The 24,175-nt window shown below is 38.2% G+C and overlaps 1 pseudogene across 1 annotated transcript; it reads right to left on the bottom strand.

Annotated features, from left to right (window-relative positions):
• Positions 1–19,294: 19,294 nt before the first annotated feature.
• Positions 19,295–23,401, bottom strand: LOC114324134 (uncharacterized; annotated as a pseudogene). The gene has a single exon (XR_014332085.1). The product of XR_014332085.1 is annotated as an uncharacterized LOC114324134 (transcript).
• Positions 23,402–24,175: the final 774 nt, after the last annotated feature.

Genomic DNA, 24,175 nt, shown 5'->3' with positions numbered 1-24,175 from the left:
TTTGTCAATATAATAAAATAAAAACTAATTTGATAAAAATAAATGTCAAAAAAAATATTTTTAATTTTTTAAAAATTATTTTTATCCACCAATGATAAAATTATGTAAAATTGATAAAAATTAATAAAAATTACATGATTAATTTTTAAAAATTAATTTTACATGATCATTATCCAAACACATAATAAAAATTAATTTAGTAAAAAAATAAATAAATGTCTAAAAGATTTATTAATTTTACATAATTTTATTTTTAGTAGGTAGAAATAATTTTTAAAAATTCAAAAATATTTGTTTGACATTTATTTTTGTCAAATTAGTTTATATTTTATCAAATGGATGATTTTACCCTTGAAAAATCTAATGATATCTTCAATTGCCCTTATTTAGAACAAGTTTCAAAATTCGAGGTCAAATGTGTTACAATTGAAAAGTTAGGGATCAAAGTGACACAAGCCTTAAACTATAGGAGCTATTAGTGTAATTCACCCTCTAAATAAATATATTTTTTAACTTTTAAAAAAATATACAAAAACTAAAAAAATAATATGACATAAAAATATTAAAAAAATAAAAAATACACTTTTTTATGCACCCAAACAACTTCATAAAATGCTAACGGTGATATTACATATATTAATTGGTATACTAATTAGCATATCGATATATATTATAATATTATTACTGATCTCATCCATTATACAAATTATAAATATTTAAAAATTTTTAAAATTATATCACATTAATCTGTTAATATACCTATATCAATTAATGTATCTAACAGTATTTAAATATTAATATATAACATGTATTGGCCCCGTTTGGTAAAGTTGTAGAAAAGTGATTATAGATTATAACTTAACAGATTATGGCTTATAGTTGTGAACATAAGCCGTTAACATGTTTGGTGCAGCTGTGAGATTATGAATTTAAGCAGCAAAGTAGTGTTTGGTTAATAAGCTGTAAAATAGTTTTTTACTGTATAATTATCCTTTCTACCCTTATATGATATAAAAATGATTATTTTGTCATTTTTTTCAGTTTTAATTTTCATTAATAAAAGTTGATATACTTAGTATTAATTAATATCAATTAATATAAAAATTGATATATTTGCTAAAAATGAATGGAAGTATTATTGTCGCAATTATTTTTCATTATAAATTAATTAGTACTAATTAATTGCTTAATTAGTATCAATTAATACTAAAATTATTAATTAGTATCAATTAATGGCTTAATTAGTGTCAATTAATACTAAAATTATGAATTAGTATCAATTAATATTAATATTTAATTTTTATTAGTATCAATTAATATTAATAATCAACAATTGTTACTAATTAGTATCAATTAATAATTAATTCATTACAAAAGTATACAATATTAATTTATTAATAATTAATACCAATTAATATTGATTTTTTTAATTAATATTAATTTTTTTCTTTTTCTTCGAAAATATGCAATTTTTTATTTTTTAATTAATATAAAAATATACAATATGAATTTATAAATAATTAATACCAATTAATTTTTCAATTAATATTGAATTTTTTTTTTAGAAATATACAATTTTTTATTTTTAATTAATATTAATATTAATATTTGAGTATTGATAAGGACATTTAAGTAATTTTAGCTCCCACACCAGCTGCACGCTTCAGTAAAAAATTTAAATACTCCTTGACCAATTTTTGAGATAAGTTGAAAAATAACTTGATTTAAGTTATAAATTAATTAACTTAAACAGTAACAAATACAATATTTTAATTTAAATTAACTGAAAAACTGAAATAAACCGCTTATAAATTCTACCAGTAACAAATAATACATTCATTTTCCATTCAAAACAATAAAGTATTTTCAGGGAAGATGAATCAGCCCAGAGGAAGACGAACCAGTTCAAAAAAAAGAAAAAAAAAAGAAAAAACAGAGGGAGGAACACCAGAAATTCATCGGAAGAGAAGTTCATCAAGCTTCTGAACATATGCACCAGAAGATGCATCGGAATGACAGAAGACCCAGCAAAAATCATGGGAATGCATCGACGAAGCAGAAAAGGTTGAACTAAGCCACCGGCGACTTCAACTCTTCAGCTTTCTGGTGAGCTCTGCCTTCAACTTTGCTTCAACATTTCAGGTTTCTTTTCCTTTCCATTCAAATCATGTTGTGAAGTTTTGTATTTTGTTGGTTTGTTTCTTCTGATCTTTACCCTCTTCCTGTTCAAACGAAGAACAAAAAAGAAATTTTGTAATAAAAATATTATAGAAAACAATCAGCCGCATCCGTTTTCATTTGGCCGTATCCCGTACGTATCTCATACCCTTACACGTGTCGTGTCGTGTCGACACGGGTACCTCCCAAAAATGAACGAATCCATGGTCAAGTTTGGCATCCTCAAAAAAATTCAAAAAGTCAAAAAGTCACTATCCTATTTAAGTTACATCATCTTATTTAAGTCACTTTACCTCTCTATCACATCATTTCAAACCCAACCCATACCCAACCTATATTTCATAAAAAGTCAAAAAATACACTTATTTAGGACACCCCAAACAACCCCTTTCACTCAAGTGACATGGGATGGGATCTCGGTACATCAGTGGGCATATTGTTTAAATGAATTAAAATGTTTTATGAAACCAAGCCCCATTAAATAATATAAGATGTGGCCTATTTGAGGCCCGAATGTTAAGCTAGGCACACTCAAAATGAATACCTGACCATATAGAACCTAAGAAACACAGACACATTGATACAAAAAATTTCAAAAAATGCAAGATGCCTCAATATACAAAATTTCAGGTGATTTTGTTTTTGCAGGCTTCAAAGGCGCTGAAATTATGTTGTACGACATCATGGACTTGTGTTTCATATCTTTGTGAGGCTTTTGTAAACATATCAAATAGATTTGGCAGTGATGTGTCAGAAGATGCTGTTCAAAATCTTGTCAGTGAGGCGTGTGCGAAAAGTGCATTTCTTCTTGATTTACTTTATCAATGCGACAGCCATAATAAGGTGACTAGAATCATGGGATATAGTCTTGAAAACTGGTCCACTGCTGTTGACAATGTGTTCAATAGGCTGCCGACTCCTATAGCTTATAGCTTTGGTGAAGCAGTGAGTGAAGGTAAATGTCTGAAAGCTTCTTGCCGTCTTGAGTAATTTGCATTTCTGCTGTGAAAGATTGGTAAAGAGAGAGAGAAAAGAGAGAGACTGAAATGAAAGATTGGTATATTCAATATCTGTTATATGTATTTTTGTGTGTTTACAAGAGAATGAGCTCTCTCTCTTTATAGAGAGGAGAAGGAGACAATGGAGCACCGAAAGCATAAGATAATACATTAAAACAATATAAAACTACTGCTAAAGCTGAAAGTGTGTGGTAGTGGGTGTTTGCCCTTTACAGCTACAAATGCACTATAGTGTGATGTATATTATATGCTAACAGCCCCCTGCAAACTCAAGGAGGGTAGGCATCGACCAAGTTGAGATTGGAAACAAGATCACGGAAGTGCCCAGGAGGATGAGCCTTGGTGAAAACATCAGCAGGTTGATCGGCAGAAGCAATAGAGAGAAGATGAACAGTTCCACGTGTAACATGCTGTCGAATGAAATGATAATCAATCTCAATATGCTTGGTGCGATCATGAAAAACATCATTGTGAGCAATCTGAATGGCACTTTGATTGTCACAATAAAGAGAGGTAGCGCCAGAAGAGGAAACACCCATATCAGTGAGGAGCCAGCGAAGCTAGAGAAGTTCCTGAGTAGTATCAGCAAGAGTTCGGTATTTAGCTTCGGTGCTAGAACGGGCAGTGAGGGATTGTTTCTTGCTACGCCAAGTAAGAAGAGAATTCCCTAAGAAGAAACAGAATCCTGTGGTGGAGCGTCGATCCGTAGGATCCTCAGTCCAATCAGCATCAGAAAAGGCACGTAGTTCAAGAGAGGAGGAAACGGAGTAGTGAAGGCCATGGAACAGAGTGCCTTTGAGGTATCGAAGGATGTGGAGTAGAGCAGTATAGTGGGGAGTGTGAGGAGCCGACATGTACTGACTAACAATGTGAACAGCATAGGCAATGTCAGGACGAGTCACTGTGAGATAGACAAGACTACCGACGAGCTGGCGATAGAGAGTAGCATCAGTGAGGAGAGCCCCATCGAGAGGAGTGAGACGAATCTGAGGATCAACTAGAGTAGATGTAGTTTTGCAATCAGTAAGACCAGCACGAGCCAGTAGATCGGATGCATATTTGGCCTGAGATAAATAAGAACCAGTAGAATCATCAGAGACTTCAAGGCCTAAAAAGTAGTTAAGAGTACCAAGGTCCTTCATCTCAAACTAACGGTGGAGAAAACGTTTGAGGTGGAGAATACCAACTGCATCATTACCAGTGATAATCATATCATCCACATACAGAAGGAGAAGAGTGGTACCATGAGGAGTAGTCCGTATAAAAAGAGCAGAGTCATAGGAGCTAGAGGTGAACCCGAAGTCATGAATGGTAGAACTGAACTTAGCAAACCAAGCGCGGGGTGCTTGCTTGAGGCCATAGAGGGCACGCTGTAGTTTGCAAACCTTATGAGGGGGAAAAGTAGACCCAGGTGGAGGTTGCATGTAGACCTCCTCAAGAAGAGTACCCGTGAGGAAAGCATTTTTGACATCCATTTGAAAGAGCTCCCAGTGGCGAGCAGCAACAATAGCTAGTAAATTGCGAACAGAGGTAAGCCAAGCAACAGGGGAGAAGGTTTTCTCATAATCAATCCCATATTCCTGGTTGAAACCCTTGGCAACAAGACGAGCTTTGTAGCGTTCAATAGAGCCATCAGAATGAGTCTTGATTTTGTAAACCCATTTGCAGCTAATCGCAGTTTTGCCAGGAGGAAGATCAACAAGATCCCAAGTATGAGTTTTGTCCAAAGCTTGAAGTTCATCAGTCATAGCTCGCTGCCAAAGAGGATTAGTACAAGCCTCACGATAGGAGGTAGGTTCATAAGTAGAAAAGGCAGTAGACCCAACAATATAATCACGAAGGTGGATAGGAGGTTGAGTTACCTGGCGTGGTCGACCCGTAGGAGGATTGGTGGGAGGAAGACATGGTGGAGAAGAAGGTGGTGCAGGGAGAGGTGGACCTTCAGGGAGAGCAGTCTGGTCGGGAGCAGGAGTGAGCAAGGGCGTCTCAATGAAGGGGGAACCTGTATCAAAATCATCAGAGAAGAGATCTATGGAAGGATTAGTAAACAGTACATTAGTGGAGAGTGCAGGTAAGTGAAAGGAGGATAGGGAGGAAAACATTTGGTGCTCCCAAAAAACGACATGGCGGGAGATATGAAGACGTTTAGAGAGAGGGTCCCAACAGCGAAAACCTTTATGTTCAATTCCATACCCAAGAAAGCAACAAAGACGAGAACGAGGTTCAAGCTTGGTGTGTTCATGAGATTGAAGGAGAACAAAGCAGGCAGAGCCAAAAACCCGAAGATTAGTATAGGGAGGGGGAGTGCCATGCAGACGTTCAAAGGGAGTATGATTATGAATGACAGGGGTAGGAGCACAATTGATAGTGTAGACAGCAGTGAGGGCAGCTTCCCCCCAAAAGCTTTCAGGGCAGGAAGAAGAGATAAGGAGAGCGCGAGTAGTGTCAAGAATATGCCTATGTTTCCGTTCAGCACGGCCATTTTGCTGGGATGTGCCAGCACAGGAACGATGAGGCAGTGTACCATGACTCTGAAGAAAAGAAAGGAAATCTGAATCCCGATATTCCATAGCATTGTCAGAGCAAAAAAGTTTGATGGATTTGGAAAATTGGGTGTGGATCATTTGGGCAAATCGATAATAAAGGGTTTTGAGTTCAGACCGAGTTTTCATGAGAAAAACCCAAGTAAACCGTAAAAAATCATCAATAAAAACAACAAAATAATGAGATCCCCCCATAGTAGTAGTAGGGGAGGGGCCCCAAATATTCGAATGTATAAGATCAAAAGGTGCACAAGAAACAGAAGTACTTTTATTGAATGATAAAGCAGGTTGTTTGGCAAGTTGACAGGGTATACAATCGAAAGTATCTGGAATTACATGACCCAATTGTCCACTAGAAATCAAAGACTTTAAGCGATTAATAGAAATATGCCCTAAGCGACAATACCAAAGATGAAAATGAGATAATGAGGAAGCAGATGCAGGAGTAGCGATCTGAGGACAGTCAGGAACATGAAGGTGAATGAGCTCATAGAGACGTCCGTGCTTACGGCCGATCCCAATAGTCTGCCCCGTCTGAGGGTCCTGCACCAAACAATGAGTAGCAGAAAAGGTGACAGTTAGACCAAGTTCACATAATTGACCAATAGAGATAAGGTTTAAAGTGAGAGCAGAGATATGATAAACTTGAGGTAAAGATAAAGAAGATGTGGAAACAGTACCAATATGACGGACAATCATGAGAGAACCATCAACAGTTTGAATTGAGGGAATATGAGGAGAGGAGGAGATGGAAGAAAATATAGTTGAACTGGAGGTCATATGATTACAGCAGGCCGAGTCAAAATACCAAGAAGAGTTACCTGGAATTACAGACAAAGCAGTATGAGGAGGTGTACCAGAAGGGGAGAGAAGGTGTTTGAACATGGCCTCGACATCCGTTGGGGAAAAGAGAGGGGTAGACGGAGCAGGAAACTCAGAAAAACCCTCAGCGGCAGCAGCAGCAGTGTGATGAGACTGATTCCCGGAATGAGACTGATTCCCGGAATGATGAAAGCTCCCCCGAGGAGAACCACCGCGAGAAGAGTGGCTGTTGGAGGATGAGCGGGATGAGGATGAGCGGGATGGATTGCGAAAACAATCCTGTTGCAGATGACCAGGACTAAGTTTGTTGCAGTATCGGCAGGTTCTGACGGGGCAATTGACCAGGAGATGTGTTGAAGGAAGGCCTCGATTCTGACAGTAGAGGCAGACAGTGGTCTGTTGGGTGAATGATGGCCAGTACGGAGGAGTGGCAAGAACAGAGTCAACGTGATGAGTTTGGAGAGTACCAAGACGAGTCTCCTCTGATAGCCACTCAGAAATAGCTTGTTCTAGAGTGGGCAAGGGATGGCGATGAAGAAGAGAGGCACGTACGGGCTCAAAAGATGAAGTGAGAGCCATGAGAAAGTGCACCAACCTTTGCTGATTACGATAAGCAGTAAATAAAACAGCATCTTCTCGGTGAGGCCAAGTCGGTTCGGAAAGAGCAAGCTGGTCCCAAACGGAGTACATTTGAGAAAGGAAGTCATTGATGGACTGACTAGATTCTTGGCGCATCCGATGAAGTTGGCTCTGAAGTTGATATTGATGAGCAAGACCAGTAGTCTGGTATCGTTCTTTCAAAAAATCCCAGATGTCTTTTGCAGGAGTAGTGACAGAGTCAAGCTGAAAGCGACCAAACTGAAGACTGATAGAGGTAACAGAAGTATTTCGAAACCAGGTAATGATTTGGTAATTCTTACTGTCCCATTCCTCAAGGCGATCTTCATATGTAGGAGTAGCAGGAGAAACAGTGGTTTCAGCAGTGTCTTTCACCGGTTGGGTCATGTCCCCGGTGATAATTCGCCAGAGCTTCTTTCCTTTGAGGAAGGAAGACATGGCTTGGGCCCATAGAACATAGTTGGAACCATTCAAAATAACGGAAATGGGATGGGAGGCATCGTGACGATCCATAATAATAGTTGAGTAGGGCTAAATTGATAGGAATAGACCTATAGGAGCAAAATTAGGTAAAACAGAGTGTACCAGTGAGTCCGGAAGGTCGAAAATAGCTAGGAAATGTGGACTGTGTAGAGATGATGTCAGTAGGATGGAAAATGATGTCAGCGGTGCACGTTAGCAGAGAGGGCGTGCGGCGCACGGTAGCAGAGAGGGCGTGCGGCGTATAGTAGCAGAATGGCGTACGCCGGTGCACAATAGCAGAACGGCGCACGCGCGGCTCACGGTAGACGAATGGCGCACGCGGGTGCACGGTAGCAGGCGCGGCGCACGAAAGGGCAGAGTGGAAGGTGCGTGAAGGCGCGTGTGAGCGTGGCAACGGAAGCAGAGACGCGCCGAGCAAAAGAGCGGCGCGTGAGAGCGCGTGAAAGATTTTCTGGTGACGGGCTTGGTGCCGTTGGAATCGTAAGGAGATTCTGAGCTGTTTGGTGTAGTTCCACTGTGTGCGGGACTAAGCACCAAAATTGAAGAATGCCAGAATTGTATTACTGTGCTCTGATACCATGAAAGATTGGTAAAGAGAGAGAGAGAAAAGAGAGAGACTGAAATGAAAGATTGGTATATTCAATATCAGTTATATGTATTTTTGTGTGTTTACAAGAGAATGAGCTCTCTCACTTTATAGAGAGGAGAAGGAGACAATGGAGCACCGAAAGCATAAGATAATACATTAAAACAATATAAAACTACTGCTAAAGCTGAAAGTGTGTGGTAGTGGGTGTTTGCCCTTTACAGCTACAAATGCACTATAGTGTGATGTATATTATATGCTAACATGCTGTCTAATTTTTACTTGGTTTTCAGATAGAATGTAAGCTTTGTAAAGATCCAGATACAGAGCATAGTGCCAGATCCTTATATTCTTTGCTCTCATCTTCTGCAAAAGTGTCCAAAAGGTAATACAGCATGTTTAGCTTACTTTTACTTTTTAATTTTTTGGTAGTCTCATTTTTTTATTCCTTTTTCCAGTTTTGAGTTTTTCATTTCATGCTTAAAATGCAGGAGCTCTTAGCTTATAATGAAATGAGTGCTCTGAGTCCAAGATTATGTCGGAAGATGCAAATGGATATCATTGCCGTCCTCCTAGCAGAAGTGTATGTTTCAGATGATAGCTGTTTACAGAAATCTAAAATTCTTGTTGCAAAAGGAAGGGAATTAAGGGCCTGTGGAATGGAAGGTCTGAATGATTGTATTCAGTGTTTATCAGAAGCAATATCTACAATGGTGAGTAAACTTGAGTTTTTTGCTCCCCCACCCCCTACTCAACAGATTTGTAATTACTCCTTTTCTCCTTCTGGCTTTGGTTGTGTGATTGACATGAACCAGTTACCAATTCAGAATGGCATGAATGGTGAAGCAGTTTGTGAGAGTATTGCAGTTTGTCATCAATTAGCTGTAGCGTATTCCTTGCGTGCACTGTGTATCCAGGAGGCTGAACCAAACTTGAAGGTTTTGTATCTTTTTTGGGTGCTTAAAGCACTAGTCCCCATTATTAAATAATAAGTATATGTCTTCAGTTATATAAGACCGTCCATTTGTTTTAATGTTTGCTTGGTTCCGTGCCAAACAGCGACCTTTTCAAGATATTCAGGCTGCACTAAATCTATGGTTGAGACCAGATTGTTGCCTTGCAGAGAATCATTGTGATATGGTTTATGAAAATATTTTGACTGTGTTGTATCATGTTGTTGACATGTTATCAATAAAGGTAAGTTCTATAATCTTATCATGACTAGATTTTGCTTGGAGTTTTCAGATAAAACTGTTGAGTTTAGTTGCCTCATTGCCTTCGCTTGCTTGCTTTTTTTTTTTTATCTCCAGAGTTGCACCGAATTTCACTCAGAAATATATGAGCTGTTGATAAGATTGTTTAGAAGGAATAATGCTCCATTGGAGGAATGTGTGGCTTTGTTGTGGCAGTACAGAAGGCTTGGTCGTGCCCTTTGTGCTTCACCTGTGTGTGAGGCATTCATTACAACTTTGCCACAGCATTGTGGTCAAGCCTCCAAGTCGATCGATTTCTGGGCACGATGCATGAACGGATCATGGCAGCTGGAAGTAGGGTTTTGCCAGAGCTTCTCCTTTATGTTCGCTAACATCTCCCGTGGCTCTTGTCGCAGTAATGGTTCTTTCCAATCAGACATCAAAGTTGATGAAGTTAAGCAGGCTGCTTCAGATCTTATCTCCAGTGTAAGATCTATTTAATAGCTATTAGAGTTGGTTTTGTGCTAATACAGGTTAATCTGTATTCGGGTTCCTATTTGCAGTGGTTCAGTTTTCCTTGCTGCTCATCTCTATCATGAATTGTGTGGAAGAATGATTTCAAAAGGACAACTAATTGAGGTAACTCCCAGTATAATTGAATTATTTTCTGACACGAGGCATTTATTCTTTAGATCCTTCGCGAGTGAGAGGTCTGGGTTCTGGGTTTCCAAACCAAACAAGAAGTCTTTTAGGAGGTCATAGATCCTAGAATCATGAAAAAGAAGGGGCATTTAGATGTTTTTTGGCTTATCTAATGAAACATACCTAGAACTTGGCACATAGTTTGGGCTTTTGCTTGTTTTTTTGGCCATTATAAGGCACTATGTTTTGGTTAATTAATGCTTGTGTGGTATGTTTCTTTCCTCCTTGTTCTTTTGCATGTTTCTTAATTCCCATTTTGGTGTAATTTAAACGGCATAATGAAAATGAGATCTAGACATGTAGTTAGAACAGAGAGTCTATTGCAAAAATGAGAAATTTGGCTTAGACAGGTTGGATTAGTGTACGTTGTATCCCACATATCCCATTGCTCGGATATGTGTGGGTATCTCTGTTGGAAAATTTGAATTTAATTTACTTCAATGGTTATGTCTCTTGAAATGAAAGGGTGTGTCCTTTTGAAGGATCACAACCTTTTTGAAGGATCACAACCTTTTTGAAGAGTCACTTAGAAGTCTTTATATTCCATGTCCCTCACTTCATTTTGGATAGAGAATTGTCATTTTCTTCTTCACTTTGCATTTATTCTTCATATTTCCTGAGTCTAATTTTCTTACAAAGAGAGTACATGCACATCGAAGTTCGCTAGGCTTGCAATAGTAGTGCTGCTAGTGCAAGACATTGATCGTTGTATCTTGGGAGATAGACGTCCATTGAATCCTAAGCACCGGTGGGAGGACGAATCTGTCTTAAGGAAAGAGTGTCACACACTCGACTCGATCAGATTTTATCTATTTATGTACTGTAAGTTTTATCCTGTTATTTTGTCAATTTATTTCAATTTCGATTTTGCCCAAAAATCGTTTACATATTTTTTAATTATATTTTTCAAATAGTTTGGTACTATTTTTCTAACAATCTCACTAAATTTATATTTCCTCCATTTAATCACTATCCTGTCTCCTCTTTGTCGTGAATGACTCTTTATGCTGTTTAAAATGTAGATGGATTTTGTGCGGTGTTGTTTTTGCTTTCATACCATTTGTACGTGAAGTTTTAATTTTATAATAGCCATCTGTGTAGCTCTGCACTGTCCCTTGAGTTGCTTTATACATTTGAAGAAAGAAATACAATAACTTGAATAGAGACATGGGAATATCAGCTGAATAACACTATTACCTGTCATTGCCGATACTCTTACTGGTAGAATTTCCTTTGGTCCGTTCTGGTTATGCAACTGTTTTTTTTTATTATAATTTGATTTAAAAATTAATTGAATTTGTGTGCTGTATGTCACACGGCTTCCATTAGAAACATGTGGCCTTGTTTGGTTTGTGTTTCTCAAAATTTTTAGAAAAAATTCTCTACAAATAAGTTTTCAAAAGTAATCAAATCAAACAAATTTTTTCAAATTTTTTTTCCAAAACTTGTTTGGTTTACAAGTTTTCCAAACAAATATCTCTCTCATACACATCAAATCAATCACTTTTTTCAAAACTCTCTCTCAAAATAATTTTTCAAAACATCTTTTGAAAAAAAACCAAACCAAACAAATTTTCGTACTTTTTATCTCAAGACATGTTTCTCAAATACAAACCAAACAAGCCCGTGATTTTTTGGTCGTTGTAACTTAACCTTTTCTAATGAGTTTTTTCAACTCTGTAGGCTTTTTCATATGCAAAAGAAGCCCATTGTTTACGTAGTAAACTCTTGCAAGAAAAATTTAGATACTCTGTAGAGCAGCAGAGTGAAATTTATGATGAAAATGGGGAAATCATTCAGAAGCGTTGTTACAATCTTAGTACTTTTGAAATATATAGTTCAGTGGCTACAACGGTTTGGTCTCGTGATACTATTTTATGTGACTTGGAAGGCTGTATTCTTACTCCATGGAAAGTGTTATCTTGAAAGCACTTTACAGGTTTGATTTGTTTATCCCTATAATATTTTTGCTCAGAAGTTGAATCTGGTTTTGGTGGGTTTTACCGCTGTTATTTAAGTGCTGTGGTTAAAGCAGGTTGGAATTATCCATGAATTAATTGGAAATGGGTCTGAGGCTGAAACTCTTCTTTGGTGGGGGAAAAACATCTCTGGTTTCCAAGGGTTGCGTCTTTTCAAAGTTGCATTTTCTTCTATCTTGGGTATACAAGTAAACTTTTTCTTTATTTACTTATCAAGAAAGAAGAAAAAAAAACCTTTCCTTCTCTCTTGTGCTTGGTCCTTGTCTACTTATCGTTTGTCCTCCTATTCACAGGAAAGAATGCTGAAACTGTCGAACTTACTGTGCGCATCTGAACTTCTTTAGGAAGACTGTACCGCAAGCAACGTCTATGGGATTTGGCAGAAAAGGAACTTCAAAGCGCCAAGCAAATACTAGCAGATAGCTGTACTGCCATTGCTTGTTTGAAATGCAGATTGCTCTTGGAAGTTACCACTGACCTGCAACTGGGAGATTTATTCAGAAGTCGTCGTGATGGTAATACAGCAAATGTTTCTGAAAAGAGATTATGTTACGCAGAAGATCTGTGCAAATCAGCTTTAGACAAACTTAATTGTTCTGAGTGGAAAAACTCAGTGAGTAATCCTGAGGCAGTTGGTGCTGAGAACACCATCATTGGTGATGCTCTTGAGAGGGAGGTTGGCATTTTGCGTGAGCAATTCTTTCGCCTGCACAGCAAATCATTTAGATATCTCTCCAAGTGGTTTCTCCATTGATCACCCCTCATATGGGGTGATGGATATATCCAACAAATCACCCCCTTAACCCATGTGAGGTGATCCAGTGTACATGCTGCTGCTAATCTTGTCATGCCCAAATTTCAAAATAATCTGCATCTCCTCACTGAGACGTTTGCATCCCCTGAAGCTAGAGATAACACACCAGAGATACAACAGGAGGAGGGAATCCTACATTCTCAACTCAACTCATACAACTCTCTGATTTGGAGAGAGCCTCTACTCCTATCTCCCACAGATCTTTTCCACGCTTATTGTCTCGGATGTCTTCACCTGCTATGCTTGAACTTGTGTAACCAAAATAGCCTGCACCCCCTGATTGGATGTCCTGCACCCCCTGATTGAGATGCTCTTGATTGTCATGCATTACCTCGCACGACTAATCATTGAAGCAACAGAAAACTCTTCATTTGTCTGGTCAACATTCCTGGTTTTCTTTGCTTGGAGTTTCCTTTAAACTATCCTGAACTTATTAACATTTACCCTTTGCACTCCTGAACAACTTTCCAGCGTTTCCACACACTTGTTGCTCATGCCTTTTGCAATCCCTGATCTCCAGTTTAGCGATACGCATTACCTGCACATCTTTCACTTGTACTACAAGATTTGACGGTTGACAGTAGCTTTCTCTGCCAAAGCAACTTCAACAAATTTGTACAAGTAACCAAACTATGCAACACCTAGCATAGTACCCACACCCATACTCCTTGAGTGCTCATTGTGGCATTATCTCTCCTCCTGCGCTCGAGCTCGCCTGAGAGATCCGCAACTACTCTGTTTCATCAAGGCGTGCGCTTGCTACCACGGAATCAGAAAACCGATATCATAACCCAGGTATCCTACCATTCAGTCAAAACTAAATGCCATCTGTTGTACAAAACACAAGCATTTTCCTAAAAAATATAGCAGATTCTATTGCTCAAAATCACATTGAGCCAATGTAAAGAATATGCAAAACCAATTGAGCTAGCTCTTCGATTTGCTACAACTCAAGCTCCACATAGTGCGAAGTTCTGATTTCCATAGGCGCCACAACTCCAAACAAAGCATGGTGAGCAACCCGCTTGAACCAGTGCTAAGGAGACTAAACAAGAGGCTTCAAATTTCCCGTCAAAGCAACTTCAAAAGCAGTACCAAAAACATCATGTCTGATCAACCATCGAACACAATATTGCTCTCTTTAAGCTCGAATTAATCAAGAGAGCCAAACAAATTCTCCGAGAACTGAGGCAAGTTATCTACCAAACAAAACTGGACTGTGGATGCAGTTAGGCTTTAACTAGTTCGGAAGTATCGGAACAAACTTCAAATGAACTTAGAAAATACCAAGAGCCAAAAAAGTTCTGAAGTGTCGAGCAAATTCTAGATTCCTCCAACTGTAGTTCCAATCGGTAGACACAAGATGATGCACCATCTTTACATCTGCCAAAATCACCCAAAGGCGCATGTACTATAAATGCACAACTCCAACAGTCCCCCGAGTCTGCAAATGATCTATCCCCTCCAAATCCAACGACAAATTAAGGGATGGATCCCAACACATGAGATTCACAAAATCACCATCTTCATGTTTCTCTGCAACAATCTCTTTCAATCTTCAACGAACACCAACGGTCATACCGCTTCCACAGAAGCAAACAACCGGAGTCTGAATTGTCACCCAGACTACCAATAGCTGACGCCTTCAAATATGGAATAGATTGCAAAAATGAAAATCCACAAGAAGAAGAAACAATCAAGTCTCACAAATCGGAGACACTCTTGGATCTAATCAGATACGATCATAGATTCCAACTGTGATAATGAATCTCAATAAACCACGACCTTGAACAATTGCCAATAATCCATGAAAAACCGCCAACAAACAATGCCTCCAGTAGACATTTGAAGAGAACGCCAAAACTCCACCAAGATTTGAAGTAGATTGCCACAACTTCTCCTTCAAATTGACAAATGTGGATACCAAGGCTTTACCAGATGCGGATCTTCCAACAATGATCCATGAAGGATCTCCAACGCCTCCACTAAGGCCAATGCCAATAAAGTACTACAATTTGGACTTATCATGCATGCCAAATCTCTGTAGTATACTCTGCCAGTGCCGGTTCTCTCTATCTCCTAGAGAAAACCTAATGAACCCGGAAGTTCTGCAACTAACCCGAGAGTCTCCAAATGAACTGATAACTTCTGCAACTGACTCTGAAAGGTCTTCAATTGGCTTCCAATTGGCTTTAACTGAGTGAACAAAATTTTTCACTCCCATCACCCACATGGATGATAAAACACCGTTGCACAAATATATCTCCATTCCACTGAGCATCCGGAGTGAATCTGCACCTCTTATTTGGAATATCTTCAACCGCTACACATAATCCTACATGGCTTGTACCTCTATTACCAGGTACTTGCATCCTCCAATAGAATGCTCACCGTTTCCCTGTTAAGGTGACTCCACCCAAACTCTCTGGGTGCCTGTCATGACTTCACTGCCACGAACCAAATTCAGGACAAAGAAAAAGATTTGCCTCTCCCTGGGTGCATGTTGCAACGTCTTATTCCTTTCAATTTCTTTGTTTGGAGCTTTCTTCTGTGAACTAGTTGCTGCCGCCAGGCCAAAATCCGACACACTGCACCTCTGTACGACTTTGCTACTTACTCTCTTGTACTACTGTATGTATGCACCTTATACGACACTCTTGCGTACTCATCTGTGCTATCGTAGTCATGTGCTCCTGCGCCTTATGTGTGCACTACTGTAGCTGTTGCTTTTTAACATTCACATACTACCAATACTTCTCGTATTATGTTTGACTGTAGCTCCAACTGCCACAACATTTCCCTGAGCTTGCACTAGTTGCCAATCATCTGTCTCTCGATGAAATGGTCTCCTTCCGATTGAACCAAATCTCTTGATCGCCTCAACTCAGCAACCAAGAAAGTTCCCAAGAAAGACTGGTGGGGTCACAACCGGTCCCACTCAAGAACCAGTCTCCTTAAACAGTGTCTTTTTGATAGAACTTTCCTAGACATTGTTGATTTTGAGATAATCATGTGCAATTCTCCTGATCGCCCTTGACCAATCCTGATTTCCTCTGATCTGCCACTTGACCAAACCTGATCTCATCTGGTCTCCAACGATCTATCTCGCGATTTGTCTGGTTGTCTAATTTGGTTAGAACTTGTCCATTCTAACCTCTTCAGTGAATTTGCAGTGTTCCACAATATCCGGCAACCTCCCTTCGACGATTAAAGATGACAAACCCCCATGTTTTGACAATCTTTAAAAAATCGTTTAGAATTTTACTATTCTGACCTCGCGGTTGCGTCCAGAATGGTTCGTTTAGCTAGGACCAACCTTCGCTGCACTTCTGGGGACCTCACTGAAATTTTTTCCCAAAAGTTGGCCCACACCACAATTTTTTGAAAATTCTAGGCCAAATTGAAATTTTCACAAACTCAAGTGATATTCTGTTTTAACAAAATATTTCGTCCACTGCACCTGACGCTGTCTGCCACTTTTGATCTTATTTCCTCTTCTTCTTCTCTCTTTTTTTTTTTTTTTTTCCACAGAAATTCTGATTCAAGAAATCCGACCGTATGGATGTGTTCGGAATACTCCAAATAGTTGGAAAGTACTATTGGATCGTCAGAAATGGACTCCGAATGACTCATATCAAGCCAAAACAGTTTGGACGATTCAGATCTGCAGAATCTGGTGTGGCTGAGAAGCACCAGATAATTTTTTCGGTTCGGCTTAGCGGTGCGGTCAGCGGCTCAGCAGCGCAGTCAGCGGCTGGTCAACGCTGCTTGGCTCAGCGGCTTTGGCTTTGGCTTTGGCTTGACGGCTCGGCTTCGGCTCGATCTACGGCTCGATCAACGAGATGCCGTGGCAGACATGTGGCACTTTTGCTGACGTGGTTGACACATGGTGCTGATGTGTCGATGACGTGGCTGCCACGTGGTCATCTTCTTCTTTCCTTCACGCGTGGGGCGCGTGTCTGAAATTGGGCTAACACGTTGGTGCAAATAACGGCGTGTGGTGGTGCGTGGTGAGACTGGGCCTCATACGCCCTCTTCAGACTGCGCGTGAGAGCACGTCCGACATCCTCTGGAGCTCTGCTTTGCAATTCTGGACTCCTCTCGTCGAGACCTTCCTTCTAGTGTGCTCAAAACCTAATTTTGAGCAACTTGATTTCTGGGCAGATTTGAAAAACACCCTCTGTTTTTTCGAAAAACGACCGACGAGGCTCTAATGCCACTTGTTGGGGATTGGAGATCCCGCCCAAGACCTCCCAGAAATTGTACCATGCAGAAAAAAACACACACACACAAGGAAACACCATATTTAACATGGTTCGGCCTTAATGCCTACGTCCACGGGAGAGTGACCGGTTATCACTATAACAATGGAGAGATTACAGAAAAATTACAATAGAGGAGGAGCTCACACTATCCTCACTCACCCACTCACCCGTCTCTCTACCTCACATTTCTTCTTTTTTGGTTTGCTCTCTATTCTCCTTGCCTTCAATCCCTCCTCCTCACCTCAATTTATTCACAATTGAGGGAGAGAAGTTTAATCACACAACTTGGTTAGTGGGGTGGTTGCCATCCCCACCCATCTTTAATGGGGAGGTGCCACCCCTACTCAATCTAATAGGTTTGTTCAAAAATTCGTTCAAACCGGTAATCCGGACCGAACCAGACCGAATCATACGGTTTGGTTCAGTTCTATTAAGAATTGGTTCGGTTTCGGATTAAGAAATATGATAATCGTAAAAACGGTTCGGTTAATGGATTTTATGAAAAACAGCAGTTCGAACCGAACCGAACCGAACCGAATTTTTTTTTATAAAAAAAATAGATAATATCAAGTTTTATTTTTATTAATTGATTTTTTTTTTTATAATTTTAATGATATTAGGATGGTATAGATATGTAATATTAAGTAATGCCTTAATATTATTAGTTTTTATCATGAGTTAAATGTAATTTGTTTGAGTAATTATTTTGCTAATATTAACAATTTATTCTTGTAAATAGAAATTTTTGAAACCGTAAACCAAACAGAAACTGAACCGTTTTTTTGGTTTGGTTCTGGTCCGGTTTTACAAGTGTAACGGTCTGGTCTGGTTCTCAAAATCACAGAACCGTTAGGATCGGTTCAGTTCTTGGATTTTCTTAGAATCGAACCAATCCGGATCATGTACACCCCTAAATCTAATAGTGCTCTCCAAGTATTTTCTCCATTGATCACCCCTCACATTGGGTGATGGATATATCCAACAAACCGAAACTAAAGGAAATGCTAAGAAAACATCAAGAAAAAATATGCCTCAAGATTTTGATGATAGCATCTGTAATAATTGTTGTAACCACAGACCAAAGATCGGTTCTTTCATGGGTCAAGCTCGAGAAGCTTGCATACTCCCTTTCTTGATTGGGGCATTTTTACAAATCTTTCTTCTTACTAATGCATGTTGGAACAACATAGCATACTGGTGATGCCCCGAGCAAGAAAGGAGCAGACCTTTCAAATCTTCACATCCTTTGCCTCTTGTGTTCGGTATACACAAGATTACATTACACGACCCTGCCAACCGGGTGGAAATGCATTGCCATTTGCCAGTAAGACCATTTTTTTTTACTGCTGACATTTGCAGCTTAACCGCCTAATTCCTTGCACTGAAATTGGTTAATATTTTGCCGTCAAGTTTTCTGCAGGTGATACTGGAAAAAAATTATTTGTTGGCCTAAATAGTTGACATGTCAATGAGTTATGACAAGTTGTATTGTGCATTCTACTTCATGTAATATGGCATTTTGTATCTTCCATTGAGTATGTACTTCAAATCAGAGGATCTATACAAATTGTCATTGTAAGGGACATGCCATTGGTTTGTTTATTGCAGTCCTCTTTTTGCTGTATTGGTGAGAATGTTGCATCAGAATTAGGATCATCTTGACTTGGCAAATATTTGTGATTCAGAGCCGTGGATGCAAATGACTTGTATACTTTCTGTCCATCAGAAGAAACGGCAGTTATTAATTTCCGGCATTGCATCCTTTAAAATGATTGTCTTTGGTATGACTTGTGTCTTAATCATGAATAATTACAAGCCTGGTGATTTTTGTTTTCATTTAGATTGTGTTTGGATTAAGGATTTGAAAATTTTGTGCAAGGAAATGTAAAGGCAAGGGAAAATGAAAAAAGAAAAAAATTATCATGTGTTTGGAATGTAGATGACTGAATCAGATCCAAAAAAATTATCAAGTGTTCAGTTTTGGTTTGATATAAAAAACAAAAAACGATAATGATAATTTTTGGGAACAAAATCTTTCTGAAATCGATTGATTCATGGATCTATACTCTAGCAAAGTTTTTCTTAATATTGTAAAAATAAGATTTTCACAGTAGTGAAACTTACGGACTAGAATGTTCGGTGACAAGAATAGAACACAGAAATTACAAATTAAGAATGGCACAACGGTGGGAAAACAGCCTTTTCCACCTTCCATTTTCCAGTCATTCTACTGCACAACCAATAATCTTCTACAAATTCCATTATTTTTCAATCACCATTTAGATCTATGTCTAGCCCCCACTAACAACCTCTCTACGCCTTTGCCTCCTCCCCGACTGTCCCAGTAGAACCCTGCCTTGACGACGAAGACGACCAACCAAGGACATACCCTCATTGGCACCATGATCATTGTCACTGTCACCGTCCTGATCAGACAAATTGAACCCATCAACTTCATCCAATGTGCGGTTCAAATCTATCTCCTGCCGACGCATTCCTCTATCCTGACCAAGATTCCCTGCTGGCCAAATGCATGGAATAAGAGAAAGACATTAACCAAATTGCTATCAATTCCCAGTTCCAAACCCTCATTCCTCTCTGCTACATTCATATCAAAATCCTCCTCTTCATCTGAATCAAACCTGTAATGACTTCCTTCTATCACATAATCACCAAAAACCATTGCCCCAGGCATCGACGATCTTATTGTGCTTATCACATCCTCTCGTTCTCGCTCACGTTCGAGCCGTGTCCATTTTTGTTCGAGACTAGGATCCACTTCCCGTGGCCGAGCAGAAGGGTGCTCTTCCCTCACATGTTTCCTAAGCTCCTTGTAAGTTCCGACGAACGAGCAGCTATCCTGTATACAGCTTCTCTTCTTAGCATTCAGATATTGCCGTGCTGGTTCAACCATGGTCCAACCCCTCACCTGACCTCCGCAAAGAGGGCATGCGAGCTCTGTTGCTTCAAACTTCTCAACAGGCAAACTAGAAACAGAGCCCGCCACAATTGGATTATCAGCTGACCTGTGCGAGGCTTGGTCATGACGGGTTGATTTCACTTTTGTGTAGGCTTTCTTGTACTGATCAAGGCAATTAGAATAGCGAGAACTAGTGCCACACATGTAGGGATGGCAGCCCTTGTCATGAGAGGAACATAAGAGAAGAAAAGCATTGTGGGGATACTCCATGCACACAGAACAGGTTGCATTTTCCCAGTCTTTCTTCTCCAAAATTTTCGATTGTTTCTTTGGGTTTGTGACCATTGATACATCCTAATTACATGATGGCAATGGGTATGGGGTTGGCCTGTATTGTTGTGAAGTAATCCTGCGTCGTCCCCTGGTACCTTTTGCCATTTCCAAATCAAACCTGGAAATCATTGTAGAAAAGAGTTTAAAGCTTGACAGATGGACAATCCAGAAAACAAAACCGAAAAGCTATCATAATGAACAGATCTACCAATACGAAAAAACACATGCATGGGAAAGCAGACACATGTATGTTATTCCCCTCTGCTTGAATTATCCATGTACCATCAACAGCCCATGCAAATAGCAGAGCGAATCAAATGATAGCCTTTCCAGCAATAATGAACCAATTAAAACAAATATATTACACCTTTCACAAATAATTTAAAATGGCATGTGATTATCCTCATCCAAAGTTACAAGTACAAACCAAGTTTTCAAGAATGACACACAAGATCACTCAGAAGGGCTACATCCTCAAGTGTGATAGAATAGTTTAGACTTCAAAGAAAAATTTCATTCAAGTATATATTAAATTTAAGCTACGGATGTGGGACATGCTCAATCAATTGGAATATTAAACAATTCAGGGATATGATGACATAGAAGAGGCAATATGCTAGTATTTTGAAGTTGAAAAAACCAGATGATAGAGACCAGAGTCAAGGTTTAAAACTTCTCAAATTTCTTGGGGGCTTATGGATAACATTGCCGAGTCTGCAAAAGCAAAATGAGTGAAAAGAGCACAAGCAACAATGCACTATAACTCTAAAAAAGGGGAAAAAAAGGAGCTTACACAAACAGTTACTACCCTAAGCATAATTATCATGCTGTGATTGCACCAACATCGAATATACTAAAAGACTAAAACAACATTTAGGTCATGTTTGTTTGGGTGGACATGAGTTTGGGATTGGACTAATAGTCCAACAAAATTATTAATCTGATGTTTGGTTAAACAATTGAAATACGGACTAATTATTTTAAACTTGACTATTAGTTAAGATAGGATACATAATCCAACGGATTCGTAGTCCTAGGACTATTAGTCATGGGAATGCTAATCCAGTCCGCCCAAACAAACATGACCTTAGAGATTAAAATCGGAGTGCCTATTTCCAACTTTTTGGAATGAGGCAAATTCATTTTGTTACAATCCATTACACCAATCCTGTAGCCAGATTTTCCATCCATACCTCCCTCCACATTTAATTGCAACTAACCCAGAAAGTCATATAATCCTCCAGCAAAGCAACCATATATAATGTATGAAGAATAAATACCATCATCGCCTTGTCCATAAATAGTGCAAACTAGATGATAACAACTTGGTTATTTTTGTTTGTGACACTCGATTAATGAATCTTTCGGTAATATTATTAAATCTTTCAATCCCTACACAAGGGCTTCATAAAGAGAGGGAGCCATTGATGAAGCAGTTTTTGTTTTACTGAAGGATAACCCCGACTCGTTACCTGGTTCTATTGAAGTATAGTTGACAATGATATCAAAATGGGGGAAAATCATCTCTCTTCAAATTGTTTGCTTGAAAGCATTAATAATCTAAAAATGACACAAATAATATAACAACAAAAACACACAGTCTTTGCTTTTTTGCAATCAACACAATACGTAGATATTCACTTGGCTCATTTTACCAACAGATTCAAGCTCCAAAACCTGGATTCAAACAAATAAGATTACATTTTTTGTCCTGGAAGTGACGTTAATTTAATGAAGGCAAGCTTGAAAGATAAGAATCTGAGAATGAAAGCACTAGGGGAAAAATCTAACTTGGAAGATAATGAACAACAAAAGTCAACATGCTTTTGTGGATCAATTTTACATTTTTTATAGTTAATTGGTGTATGGGTAGAAATCCTAATACACTGAATGAAGCACACTATGATTGTAATCAAAATTTACACCAACAGACCGAAAAAAAAATAAGAGAAGGCTAAACAAGCACAAACACCTACATATACATTGCAAATACAAGATGGGGTATCAATATCCAGCCCTGCCTAAAAGTGCAATTTGACGTACATCATCTAGAACATTCCAGGAACAGAGAAGGGGAGAAGACAATCATCAAAAGGGTCCAACATTGTTTTCACACCACAAAGTTTAGCAATATAAATCCCTATCCAACAAAAATATCCATCTTGGAAACCAACTTTCAGTTACTTCTGGATGCATGCCTTATGTTTCTAACTATTGATATTTTGAAATAAATGTCAATCTTCAAACGATGCTTGATTTGGACACATTCCCATGTCTTCAACATTGAGATGGGGCCTTTCTAAAATATTATTGGAATATAACTTTTAAAAAACACTAAATAAGGGCTACTCAAAGCTTCGCAAAGTACAATAAAACAGGCATAGCAACAATAAATCATGTTGGATCTAGTTCCATGTTCACATTCAAGCAGCATTTCTATTTTCTCAAAGAATTATAATATTATGTAGTAAAAACTTGGAATGTTTAACAAAATTGTAAAGAATTGTTCTACGTTTACCTATTTACTTCTAGTTGTATCTCTCCCATATGATATACCCATTCTTTTTCAACTAGTGATTTTGAACAAGAATGATAACTCAATAGGAAATGTACAATATAAAACAAAATTCTCTACAATTCATTGAGACATTGATATCAAAGTCCAAAGATTTTCCACATAAGCATCACATATGAATTGATTCAAGAACAACAGTAATACCAAAAACTCAAGCCTCATGAAAAGTTCAAAAGGAAACATATTCAGATCACAATGTCCCCTGCATGTCCACCCAATTTGAACACCTCGATTACCACACCAACAGCATGAGCAATTAATGTATCATACATTGCACAGTACTACCTATGGAAATGCTAACAAGCAATCAACGCGCAAATTTTATAAATTTTCGTAGATTCTAAGCTTTAATTCATCAAGAAAAGAACAATACCAACCTGACCCTTTTGAGAAAAATCTAGATCCAAGATAAATTGATAGTTGTAGAGACCCAAAATGCAAGATATGTAAGTATATAGACAAGTCAGAGAAAAAGCGAAGTCACACCCAAAAACGAAACATTGTGAAAAAGCAAACAATCACGTGAGAAGACAGATAGAAAATGAATAAAGTAATAGGAATCTTACAAAGCTCAAAGTAAACTGCATGGGTGTTTGGGAAATAGTTATTTTAGAGATTTTTTGATTTTTTAGTTATTTTAGTATGTTATTTAAATTTTTGTGTTTGGAAAGAAATGATGATTTTTCATTTGGGTTATGTACTAAAAAATGTGTTTGAAATGATATTTGAGGTTGAAATGACAAATTTGTTGCTAATCTCATTTTTTTCAAAATAAGTTTGAAGGGGCAAAATTGTCATTTACTCGTTCAAATGATTGGGCCTACACTATCACGTTGACAGTATAGGCTGCGCCCTATATATATATATATATATATATATTTGTAAATCAATGAGTTTTAGGGGCTAAAAGGTTTTTTTTATTTATAATTGAGGCTAAAATAGCCTGTGGTCAAGCTTTCCAAACACCGTTTATATATATATATATATATATAAAATTCTATATAATCACCAGCATATGCCCTTGAAGATTAACGAGCAATCTGAGATCCAAAATCAAATTATTTAGTTATTTAAATTTAAAAAAAAAACTTTAATATGGGAAATACAAAATTAAAAAGGAAATATTAATAAAACAGTAGAAAATA

Source organism: Camellia sinensis, chromosome 6, assembly GCF_055761805.1.
Source record: "Camellia sinensis isolate YWXY chromosome 6, ASM5576180v1, whole genome shotgun sequence".
NCBI classification, from domain to species: Eukaryota; Viridiplantae; Streptophyta; class Magnoliopsida; order Ericales; family Theaceae; genus Camellia; species Camellia sinensis.
This window is presented reverse-complemented; position numbering and strand designations above follow the sequence as displayed.